Consider the following 12,054-nt stretch of genomic DNA (forward strand, 5'->3'; position numbering starts at 1 on the left):
TGTATTTAAAATCAAGCACTCTTAATTTGCTTTGAGACTTGGCATAGGTTGTTTCCAACCAAGCACCATGTTCTTTGCAAACCTTAAGAGCTTGTTCACATTTGTTCAACTTTACACATGTATCTCTAAAGAATTCTTCTTCTTCTAGACATATATCTATTAAGACATCTTTAGAGAGAGTTTTAAGCTGTTTAGGATCAAGAAATACCTCTTTCTGGAGTTCCTCAAGGTAAGCCTTTTCATCATCTGATTTGGCCATCAAGCAAAGATTGGCCATCTCCTCTTCTGGTTGGTCATCATCTTCTTCTTCACTTTCTGAGTCTCCCCAGGCTGCTATCATGGCCTTCCTCATGTCTGACTTTTGATAGTTTGCTTTGCTGAATTTTTCTCTTCCCTGTTCCTTAGCCTTTCCTTTCCCTTTATCATTTTTCCAAAGGGGACAGTCTCTGATAAAGTGATATGGAGATCCACACTTGTGGCAGCTGTAGTCAGGCTTTGGATTTGAGGTCTTTTTCCCGAAGTTCCTTGAGGTTCGGCCTTTCTTGAACATCTTTTTGAATCTTCGCACAATTAGGGCAGCCTCATCCTCGTCCACTTCTGAGTCTTCCTCCTCATCAGCCTTAAGAGCCAATCCTTTGTTCCTCATGGGTTCATTGTTGACTCCATGGTGTAGCTCATGAGTCATGAGAGAACCTGCTAGTTGTTCAATATTGAACTTTGTAAAGTCCTTCGTTTCCTGAAGGGCTGTCACCTTAGCTCTCTATCTCTCGTCTTGTGGAAGACTTCTAAGAACCTTCCTAACCTGCTCATCTGTACGTAGGAATTTGTCTACCAAGGGAAACCAGCTCATTTATGATGTTAGTAAAGCGTGTTAGCATCTCTTAAATGGTTTCCTTAGGCTGCATTTCAAATCTTTCATACTTAGACATAAGTAGATCGATTTTTGAGCGTTTAACCTCATTAGTTCCTTCATGAGTAATCTGCAGCAAATCCTAGATTTCCTTAACGTTCTTGCACCCCATAACACGATTGTGTTCGTGAGGTCCAAGTCCACAGTGGAGCAATTTCACAGCCATAGCATTTATTTCCATTTTATCAAAGTCCTCTTTTTCATATTCAGACATAGGCTTAGGGATTACCTCGTTCTGAGCATTTGTTATGGTGACTTTGAAATCACCAACCTCGATGACCCTCCAGACTTGGTAGTTCTATGCCTTGATAAAGATCTCCATGCGGTTCTTCCAGTAAGTATAGAACTTGCCATTGAACATAGGAGGCCTCTGAGTTGAGTATCCTTCCTCGAGATTTTCATGAGTATTCATTTTCTCCAAGACCTTTCTTCTTCAGGGTTTCCTGATTTTCCTAGAAGTTAGGCTCTGATACCAATTGTTGTTTTAAAGAATACTACAAGAAGGGGGGGTTGAATTGTAGTATGATAATTTAGCCAAACTTTTTGCGGAATTAAAATTAAGTTAGCTAAAGGAAATGAAAGATTAACTAAAGGAACTAAAGAATGCTAGAGAGATTTTACGTGGAAAATTCCTTGGCCCTAACAAGGAGAAAAACCACGACCACTTGGGATTTTGGGAAAATAATCTTCACTATAATAGGGAAAATGATCCTATTACAAGCTAACGACTCAAACTCAAGTTCCTCTACGAACTTGAGACCTTGAGGAACAAGTCACCCAACTTGTTACTCTTCTCTTCTCTTTCTCTCTTCTCACTTCTCTGGTCTCTCTTCTCTTTCTCTTCTCTTTCTCACTTCTCTTTCTCATACACAAAAGTTCACTCGAACTTCCCCATTCCCCAAATTACAACTCGAAAGAAACACAAAATCTAGTATAAGAACATTAAGAGCACTCTAATGAACTTGTGTGGAATTGACACTTGACTCGATTTGAAACTTGAAAACGTATGTGAGCAAGGGTGAGTTTTTCCATCTGAAATCAACAACTATTTATAGACCAAAATTCGTTTAGGAAAAACTTCTTTGTGCAGCAAATCCATTACGCCACTACTCCAACCCACTAAGAAGATCATGTTCCTAAAATTGAGGAAACATGAACTCCTCAATGTGCAAGACCATGACTTGAAGAAAATCATGGAGGAGTAGGCCGCAAGTTTTTAGAAAACGTGGGAGATTTTATTTGCAGAAGATATTTTCGAAAATCAGAAATAAAATCTTTTTGGTTAAGAAAAAAAGATAATCGTTGGAGACTTAACCACTTTCCTAAAAACTAGCATGCACAATTTTATCTTTTTAGACCAATTCCACACAGATTTTTTGAGTGCAAATTAATATCTTATACTTACATAAATCCTAGAATATAAAATATATTTTAGTCTTCATGTTCTCTGATGAAGCTTCTACTCCGAGGCTTCTGTTCCTTGAGAGGAACTTCTCTTCTCTGATGAGGCCTTCTCTGAAGCTTCTGTTCCCTGAGGGAACCTTCTCTTTTCCAGTCTTCATTTCTGAAGCGCCAGTTCCTGAGAGGGAACTCTTCTATATGGCTAGCTCTGCTTCTGGCCTTCTTGTTCCTTATGGTATTTTTACAAGACACTTCATTCTCCTAGTCTTTGTAACTGAGTACACACTTAAAAAATCAAGAACTTATTAGTTTGTAAGTAAGTGAGGTTGTGTCATCATCAAAATCATTAAGTCCAACAAAGCTGGTGATCAAGAAGAATCTGAGGTAGATGAAGAAGAAGCGGCCATGTTGGTGAGAAGGTTCAAAAGAATGTTTAATCGAAACAATAGAACAAGGAACTTCACCAAAAAGTCATCTAACTCAAAAGCTGATTCCGGATGTCACAAATGTGGATCCCTAGATCACTTCATTCGTGAATGCCCCTTGTGGGAAACTGAGAAAGGTAAAGGGAAGGCTAAGGAACAGAACAAGAGCAACAAGACTCCTTATAACAAAACAGACATTAGGAAGGCTATGATTGCTGCTTGGGGAGATTCTGAGAGTGATGATGAGGAGGAACAACCTGAAGAAGAAACATCCAATTTATGTCTAATGGCCAAACATGATGAAAAGGCCTACAATGATGAACTGGCTAAAGAGGTACGTGCTGATCCTAATCATCTTAGAACTCTTCCTAAAGAAGTACTTATTGATTACATTTTAGAAATAGAAGATGACTGGATAATTGATATTAAATAGCTTAATGAATGTGAAAAAGCTCTTAAAAGTCTGCAAGGAACACAGTGCCTGGATTGAGAATCAGCGTACTGATGTTCAAGGCAGATTCTTTGATCTTTTTGATAAGAATCTTCTTCTAAAAGAAATGAATGAAAAACTCAAGTATGAAAATATTATGGTTAATGTGGAACTGACTCAATACAAGCTTGCCAGTACTGACCTTAAATTGTCAAGTTCCTCTTCTGAATCATTGCCTAAGTTTAATGAAGATTTTGAAAAATTAAAACACAATCTTGATGAGTTAAGAATTGAAAAGGCAAATTTAGAAAAGGAACTTGCAATCAGAAAAGAAAGAAGCACTGGTATGCTTGGTGTACCTAAATGGATTGAGAATGCTCAAACCAAAAGAACTGAAGGACTAGGATACATTCGATCTAAGCATAAAGGTAAAAAAGAAATATGTTGATTTACCTAGCTATAAAGTTTGTTCCTTTTGTGGGAAGACAGGTCACTTAGTGAACACTTGTTATAAGAAAGAAAAATTTGTTAATAAGAATGTTAAGCAAGTTTGGGTTAGAAAATCTGATATTGCTTCAACGTCCAAGGAAACTTGGGTTCCTGAAACTAATCAATGAGTTCTTTTGCAGGTCCTAGTGAGGGGGAACAACACGTGGTACCTCGACAGCGGTTGTTCAAAGCATATAACAGGAGACAAATCAAAATTCCTCTCACTTGAGACCTATTCTGGAGGAACTGTGACCTTTGGAGACAACAAGAAAGGATAAGTCATTGGAAAAGGAAAAGTTGGAAGGTCAAGTTCCCATTCAATTGAAAATGTACTTTTGGTCGAGGGTTTGATGCACAATTTGCTGAGCATATCACAATTTTGTGACAAAGGAAACTGTAAGTTTTACTTCTAATTCATGCAACATCATTAATGACAAAACAGGAAGGGTTGTTCTTGAAGGAACTAGGAAAGGGAACACTTATATTGTGGATCTCAATTCTGTCCCAAGGAACAACCTTACATGCCTGAGTGCCATTAATGATGATCCTTTATTATGGCATAAACGTTTTGGACATGCTAGTTTCTCACTCATGGATAAACTTAAAGCAAGGAACTTGGTCATAGGGCTTCCCTCAGTCAAGTTCCTCATACAACATATCTGTGATGCATGTGTGAGAGGCAAGCAAGTCAGGTCATCTTTTAAAAGTAAAAACTTGGTGAGCACCACAAAACCATTGGAACTCATTCACATGGATTTGTGTGGTCCCATGTGTGTTTAAAGTAGAAGTGGAAAGAAATATGTTCTAGTTATTATTGATGATTTTTCTAGATTTACCTGGGTGATTTTTCTGTCTAGCAAGGATGAAACCTTTGATGAATTTGTGTCATTCGCCAAGAAAGTGCATAAGACTAGTGGAAATCAAATTATCCACATTCGGTCAGATCATGGAATTGAGTTCGAAAATTCAAGATTTGATGAGTTTGCAGAGAAAATGGCATGGATCATAACTTCTCAGCCCCAAGAACTCCTCAACAAAATGGAGTTGTGGAGAGGAAGAACAGGACCCTAGAAGACATGGAAAGAACAATGCTCATAGCTAGTGGACTTCCAAGGAACTTCTGGGCTGAAGCTATCAACACTGCTTGCTATATTATAAATCGAGTTATGTTGAGACCAATCATCAATAAAACTCCATATGAATTGTTTAAGGGCAGAATACCCAATATTTCTCACTTTAGAGCTTTTGGATGCAGGTGCTTTGTCCATAATAATGGAAAAAGGAACATAGGAAAATTTGATGAAAGAAGTGATGAAGCTGTGTTCCTTGGCTATGCATCAAATAGCAAGGCTTACGGAGTTTACAATAAAAATACTATGTGTGTCGAAGAAAGCATTCATGTGATATTTGATGAATCTAATATGTTCATGAATGTGCAGGAACAAGACACTAATGATTATGAAATTGGAATGGTACGGTTAGAGATAGGGAGGATGATGAAGAGGAAACTAGTCACCCCAAGGAAAAGCAAGTTGAACCCGAACAAGGTCATCAAGAAAATGCTGAAGTTCCTCCACCTGAAATTCAGGAGGAACAAGGTCATGAAGAAACAGGCAACATAGAGGAACCAGAGGAAGCAGAATAAGAAGAAGTGCCTCAAATAGGAGTTCCTGCCAAAGAGTTTCATCCAAAGCCCTTCAAATATCAAGGCTCTCACCCTACTGACCTCATCATAAGTGACATTGGCAGAGGAACTCAAACCAGATCACAGATGAGGAACTTCTGTGCCTTCCAAGATTTTCTATCCATAATTGAGCCAAGAAATCATGAAGAAGCTCTCAAAGATGCTGATTGGATAATTGCCATGCAAGATGAACTCAATGAATTCGAAAGGAACAAGGTCTGGCATCTTGAAGAAAAACCCAAAAATAAAAAGGTAATAGGGCTCAAGTGGGTCTTCAGAATCAAGCTAGATGAGTATGGAACTATTGTGAGGAACAAGGCTAGACTTGTTGTGAAAGGCTACAATCAGCAAGAAGGTATTGACTTTGAAGAAACTTTTGCTCCTGTTGCCAGGTTAGAAGCTATTAGAATATTAATTGCGTTTGCTTCATTTATGGGTTTCAAATTATATCAAATGGATGTTAAATGTGCTTTCTTAAATGGTTTTCTTGAAGAAGAGGTGTTTGTGGAACAACCACCTGGTTTTGAAAATCCCCAATTTCCTAATCATGTCTTTAAGCTTGATAAGGCTCTTTATGGGCTGAAACAAGCACCAAGAGCTTGGTATGAAAGGCTCTCTAAGTTCCTTCTTCAAAATGATTTTAAACGAGAAAAAGTAGATAAAACTTTGTTTTTAAAATCTGAAGGAACTGACTTGTTAGTTGTGCAAATATATGTTGATGATATTATTTTTGGAGCAACTAACGAAAACTTGTGCAAGTACTTTGCTGAATTGATGAGTGGTGAATTTGAGATGAGTATGATGGGGGAACTGAACTTCTTTCTTGGACTTCAAATCAAACAAATGGAAAAAGGTATTGAAATTCACCAACAAAAATATGTCAAGGAACTACTGAAGAAATACAATCTTGACCAAGCAAAGACCAACCATACACCAATGGGAACAGGCACAAGGTTAGATGAAGATCTACAAGGAACTAGTGTAGATCAAACCAAATATAGAGGTATGATCGGATCCCTTTTATACCTAACTGCTAGCAGACCTGATATTGCTTTTAGTGTTGGCTTATATGCAAGGTTTCAATCGAATCCTAAGGAGTCACATCTCACAGCAGTAAAAAGGATCCTAAGATACCTCAAAGGAACTGACCATCTCTGTCTCTTCTATCCTAGAAGTGATACTTTTGATTTAAAAGGTTTTGCAGATGCTGATTATGCAGGAGATTTGGTGAATAGGAAAAGTACTTCAGGAATGATTCAGTTCCTCGGACCATGTCTAGTTTCTTGGGGCTCCAAGAAACAAAATACAGTGGCCCTATCAACTGCTGAAGCTGAGTATGTGGATGCTGCAGCTTGTTGTTCCCAAGTTCTTTGGATTAAACAATAGTTAAGAGACTATGGTATAAAGTATGACTGCATTCCTATCTATTGTGATAATACTAGTGCTATATGTATTTCAAAAGATCCAGTTCATCATTCTCGTGTGAAGCATATTCACATAAGACATCATTTCCTTAAAGATAATGTGGAAAAAGGCTTAATTAAGTTAGATTTTTGTGATACTGAAAATCAAATCGCTGAAATTCTTACTAAGCCTTTGAGCAGGGATAAATTTGAAAAGATGCGCATGGAACTTGGTATGATACAATTGAGTTAAGAAGACCTCAAGTTCCCCCCAAAGGTATAAGTCAACTATTTATGCAATGTATATCTTACACAATCTGAATATGTGAAAACATAGTCCTAAGCATTAGAATGTATGGCATTGCATATGGGATTGTGGCTGTATGTGAAGAAATCAAATTGCATTAGGCATATCTATGTTGTAAAAAAACTATGTTGATTTGTTCCTAGTTCTTCCGAAATAATCTATAAGACTTTGCTCTATCTTTTTGTGAATTAATTAACTAGTCAGTTGATTAATTTTATCTATTTAAAATCTTATCTTTTATTTTGAATAATCCTTCATTGATTATCTTTTAAATTTCAAATTCATTCCTCAAAATTGTTGATTAAATACCCGTGACTTTTTGCATTCAATTTAAATTTTCTGATAAAAAATTATCTTCAATTAACCTAAACCCTTCATGTCAAATCACATTAAATCTGACCAAGTGAAAAGTCTTGTGCCATCCTTCATCCATCGACACCTACCCCATTCAATTAACCTTCTACACCATTCCACCGACCTAATTCACCCATCTAAATTCCACCACTATAAAATGAAACCAAACCCTAACCACTGTTCCTCACCACCTCACTCCGTAAAATACACACTCATATTTAGTGACACCTCTCCAATTCCCATGGAAATCTCACCCAAAATTCAAAACTCTCCTCAAAAGGAATCACCCATGGAAATAGAGACTGAAACCTCAGTCAAAGCCGCTGTTGAAAAACCCCAAAACAAACCCATGGCCTGCAGTGATTCGAAAAAGAGAAAGATCGAGGTTGAAGAAGAATTGGACTATGAGGAACTGGGTGAACCAATTCAGGGGGAAAAATCGAAGTCAGCTGCTGTCAAAAGGCTTGAAGCCAGCTCTGAACGATTCATTCCTGGGTTTTGTATAAACCTAAAGTGGTGCGAATCGAGTAAGTACTCTGAACTTCTTGATATTCTTGAAGCACAAAATTGTATTAAGTTGTTTAGTGAATGTTATGACAATGTGATTGCGCATGCACCTTTAAAGGAATTTTGTGCTAATTTTAGGAATGTAAATGGTGTGTGTGTTAGCAAAGTTAAAAATAAGAAAATTAGTTTTGATGCTGATGATTTAGCTGCTGTGTTTGGAACTCCTAATGAGGGGTTTGATGAGTATTTTAAGGGAGAAACTGAATTGAGTGTTGATGGTGTTCCTATTGAAAAAATTGTTGAATCAATTGGGGGTAAAGCTTCCAAAGTTCGAACCAACCATAATCTGTTCTCACCTATTCAAAAGCTGCTGTTTATTTTTGTTCACCTAGATATCATTCCAAGAACCCAACATAGACATGAGGCTAATCACCTTGATGCTGTGCTTATGTATTGCCTTGAAAATAAAATTCAGATAAACTTTCCATCTTTGATGACCAAGCACCTTACCCACTGTCTTGCCAATCATTTAAAAGTTGGGTATGCAAATTTGATAATTACTCTTCTTGAAAACTGTGGGATTTCCATGACAAACTATGAATCCCTTAAGCTTAAAACTAACCATTATGTCCAACCCAAAACCCTTGAAGCCCGAAACCTAACTGTTGTTGAGGGAACTACTCAATTTCTTTCCAAATCCCTTTCTAAGCCTAAACAGGATGAGAGTAGTTTGAAGAAAAAGGAAGATGAAGAGTTGTATAAGTGGTTGGAGGAAGAGGACAGGGAGAAAGAAGGTGAACAGAAAAGGAAGGAGGTGATTGTGGCGTCAAACCAAAAGGGTACTCAAAGCTCTGGGAAGAGAAAGAGTACTAGGTTGGCAATAAGGCCAAGAGGGAAGGACAAGGCTGAGTCTGCTGCAGTTGTTGATCTGAGTGAAGAGAGAAATAGTGCACCAGGGGATCAAGGGATCCTTGAAGAGAAAACTGGTTCTCAGGGGGAACAGGGCATACTCCAAGCTTCTATTGAAAAAACATTTCCTACAGGTTCAGGTTTTACTGCCTTCAGCACAGTGAGTTCCACCTTGGAACTTAAAGCTCTCAAGGAGACAGTGCAAAAGCTAGTTGATGCTCAACCAGGTTTGATTCAAAGGATTGAAGCTCTTGAGAAAATAGTGTCAGACTTGGTGAAAGCTTCCACAGAGCTCACCTCAGCAATGCACCAGAGCACATCAACTCTCTCTAAAGGGCAGGCTGATCTGTTGAAGAAATTAGAGGACTTGGTCATTGAAGAGGTGCCAATGAATGATGCTGAAGAAGAGTAGACCCAATCCTCTGCCCCTAAAGCTTGATGTTTTTCTTTCTGTCTTAGCTCTTAAAACTTTATCTTCTTGAACTTGGTCTGGATTGAACTTGTTTTATTTTGCTTCTTTTGGTCTGTAAACAATTAAACAAGGTATTTTCTTTTGTTTTTGATGTTCTGGAGGAACATCAGTTTGTTCATATGGATGTTTCTTGCTTGCTTTATGACTATTTGCATACTATTTCTGCCTATATCTGCTTTGTTCTATGCTTTGGACACAAACCATTAAAATGGTGCTGTGTTTAGATATATATATGTGCATTAATTTTGATGAACGCCAAAAGGGGGAAAAGAAAGGCAGACTCAATTGTTGACAAGCTTCTCCATCCATCTAAAATAGAGGTATATCCATCCATCTAAAATAGAGGTATACTTTTTATTCAGTTCCTTGTTTTAATTTAACTAGTTCATTTGAGCTTTAAGTTTTTGTTTTCTTTATGATTGACTCTTAGTTTTTAATGAGTTTGCTTAGGTTTTTCATTCATCAAAAAGGGGGAATATTGTTGACCTTAAGTTTTTTTGATGACTCAAGGAACCTAAGCAAACCCATAGGTGTTTTAACCTTTGTCTATTAGCTTTGATTTATTGACAGGTTTGTGTATGCAACGAAGTTCTAGAGTCAGAATGGAGCATGAAACAAGGTCTAAGGATGAGCTATGGATGAGCATAGAAGACAATCAGAAGCCAAGTTACTTGAGTGAGGAACTGAAGCTTTAGAGTCGAAGCTTCACAGTGTGTTAAGGAGTCTAATGTATCTTTATCTTTATTTTAGGCTTTTTGTATCTATGTTAAGTACATTGTTAATTGATAGGGTTTAAGTGGATTTAATTTGATAAAGATTTTATTTTCCATATAATATCTTTTGAGTTAAAATATCTTGTTAGTTAAAAAGATATTTTGTTTTAATTTTATCCTATTATTTTGGAAAATCTGTTTTGGAAAATATTCTTTATAAAACGGTTGTTTTACTTGGTCAAGGAAGTTGAGAGAAGATAGGAAGCAGTAAACCACTTCCTTGTAAAGTGCTCAGCTTGCTGCTTAAGCATCCACGAATTACACTTCCTTATTTTAAGGGAGTTGTGGTTAAGTGGTGTTTAAGGCAACTACGATTTTAACTGCCAAACTCCTTTATAAATAGCCTTGGTTTTCAGCTGGAAAAATACACTTGAGCATTACAGTCTTTTAGCTTTTGAAAAAGAGTCATAATCCACTTAAGTCTTGAGTGTCTTTGTACTTAGCAATTTAGAGTTTAATCTTTGAGTTGTATTGGGTTAGAGTTTGGGGAAACTCTAAGAGTGTTTTATTGCTTTAAGTGAAGCAAGGAGAAAGAGAGAGAGTTTGAAAGTTCGATTGATTGAGGGATCAGTTGAAGGGAGCTTAAGTTCATAGAGGAACTTGAGTTTAGAGTCTTAATTTGTAATAGGTTGTTTGCCCTATTATTATTAAGAATTGAGTTTAAAATCCCTTGTGGTCGTGGTTTTTCTTCTTGATTAGGGCCAAGAAGTTTTCCACGTAAAATCTCTCTTTGCACTTTTAGTTTTTATTTGAGTTCTTTTATAAATTCCGCAAAACTTACCCTAGTTCCTCTACAATACAATTCACCCCCCCTCTTGTATTGTTCATTTGAGTCAACACCTTCTATCTCCTCTTCGTTCTCCTTCTACGTTCTCCTTCCCTCTCCTATTCTTTCCCCTATTTATTTCCCACCACCACCGCCAACACTAACCATCGCGCCGCAACTACAACACCATCAACACCGACATCAACAACAACACCTACATCGACACCAAAATTAACATCAACTACAATTTCCTATTTTTCACCCTTTCTCTCTCCTCATGATGAAAACAAAGGTTTTTAGGTCAAATTTGACCATGAAAACTCTAGATCTAGAGTTTTCATAGTCAAATTTGGCCTCGTAAATCCAATTTCACGATTTTGTGTGGTCGAATTAAGGTATGTGTAAAGCTCAGACCCAGCCCAACCCTCAACCCGCTAACCGTCTGCCTTTACCCTTGAAAAACTACCGGCACCAGACCTCGCCAGAAAATGTACTGCCAGCGACCTCTTTTACCACCCCACCTGACCCACCCCAACCCCAAAAACCACCCACACAACCTATCCCGACCCCAAAAACTACAAACACCAGCCTCGATACTAGGCCTCGTAACCCTAATCACCGTGAAACCCTAACCCCCCATCCCCTAACCTCGTCGAACTTGTCAGCCACCCTCTTTTGGACACCAAAACCAACCAACCACCCAGCCAACCCTGACCCCATAACTACATGATGACCAGCCAACCATGACCCCCAACAATGTAACACCATAGAAATTTATTTCCTTTAAAATACCTATTTTGCCCTTTTTAAAATACGAAATAGGATAATCTAAGACATTACCGCCACCGTGAAAACAACTAAGGGAAATATCAAACACACATAGCGGAAAACTTTCTTTAAAACCATTCAAAACAAGTCAACTTCCATGTCAAACCAAACGACACTAAAGTCAAACCAAAGTTACAACAAAGCCAAACAAAGTGAACCTACAACTTGGAACCATTGTAGGCCCTTAAAACCAATTAATACTGAAAACCTTTAAGTTAGTTTCATGAGCATAATAAAATAAATAATATTCAAAGCAATTAAAACACATCGTATTCCTATGGAAACTAAGCATGATTCGCTCTTCACTCATGCCCATCATGAAAATTCTTCTTAACCTGAAAAGCTTCTCTCTACTTTCTCCCTCTACTCGCCATTAGAATTGAAATGTGTCGTTGT

The sequence above is a fragment of the Chenopodium quinoa genome, unplaced genomic scaffold, assembly GCF_001683475.1.
Source record: "Chenopodium quinoa cultivar QQ74 unplaced genomic scaffold, ASM168347v1, whole genome shotgun sequence".
NCBI lineage: Eukaryota > Viridiplantae > Streptophyta > Magnoliopsida > Caryophyllales > Amaranthaceae > Chenopodium > Chenopodium quinoa.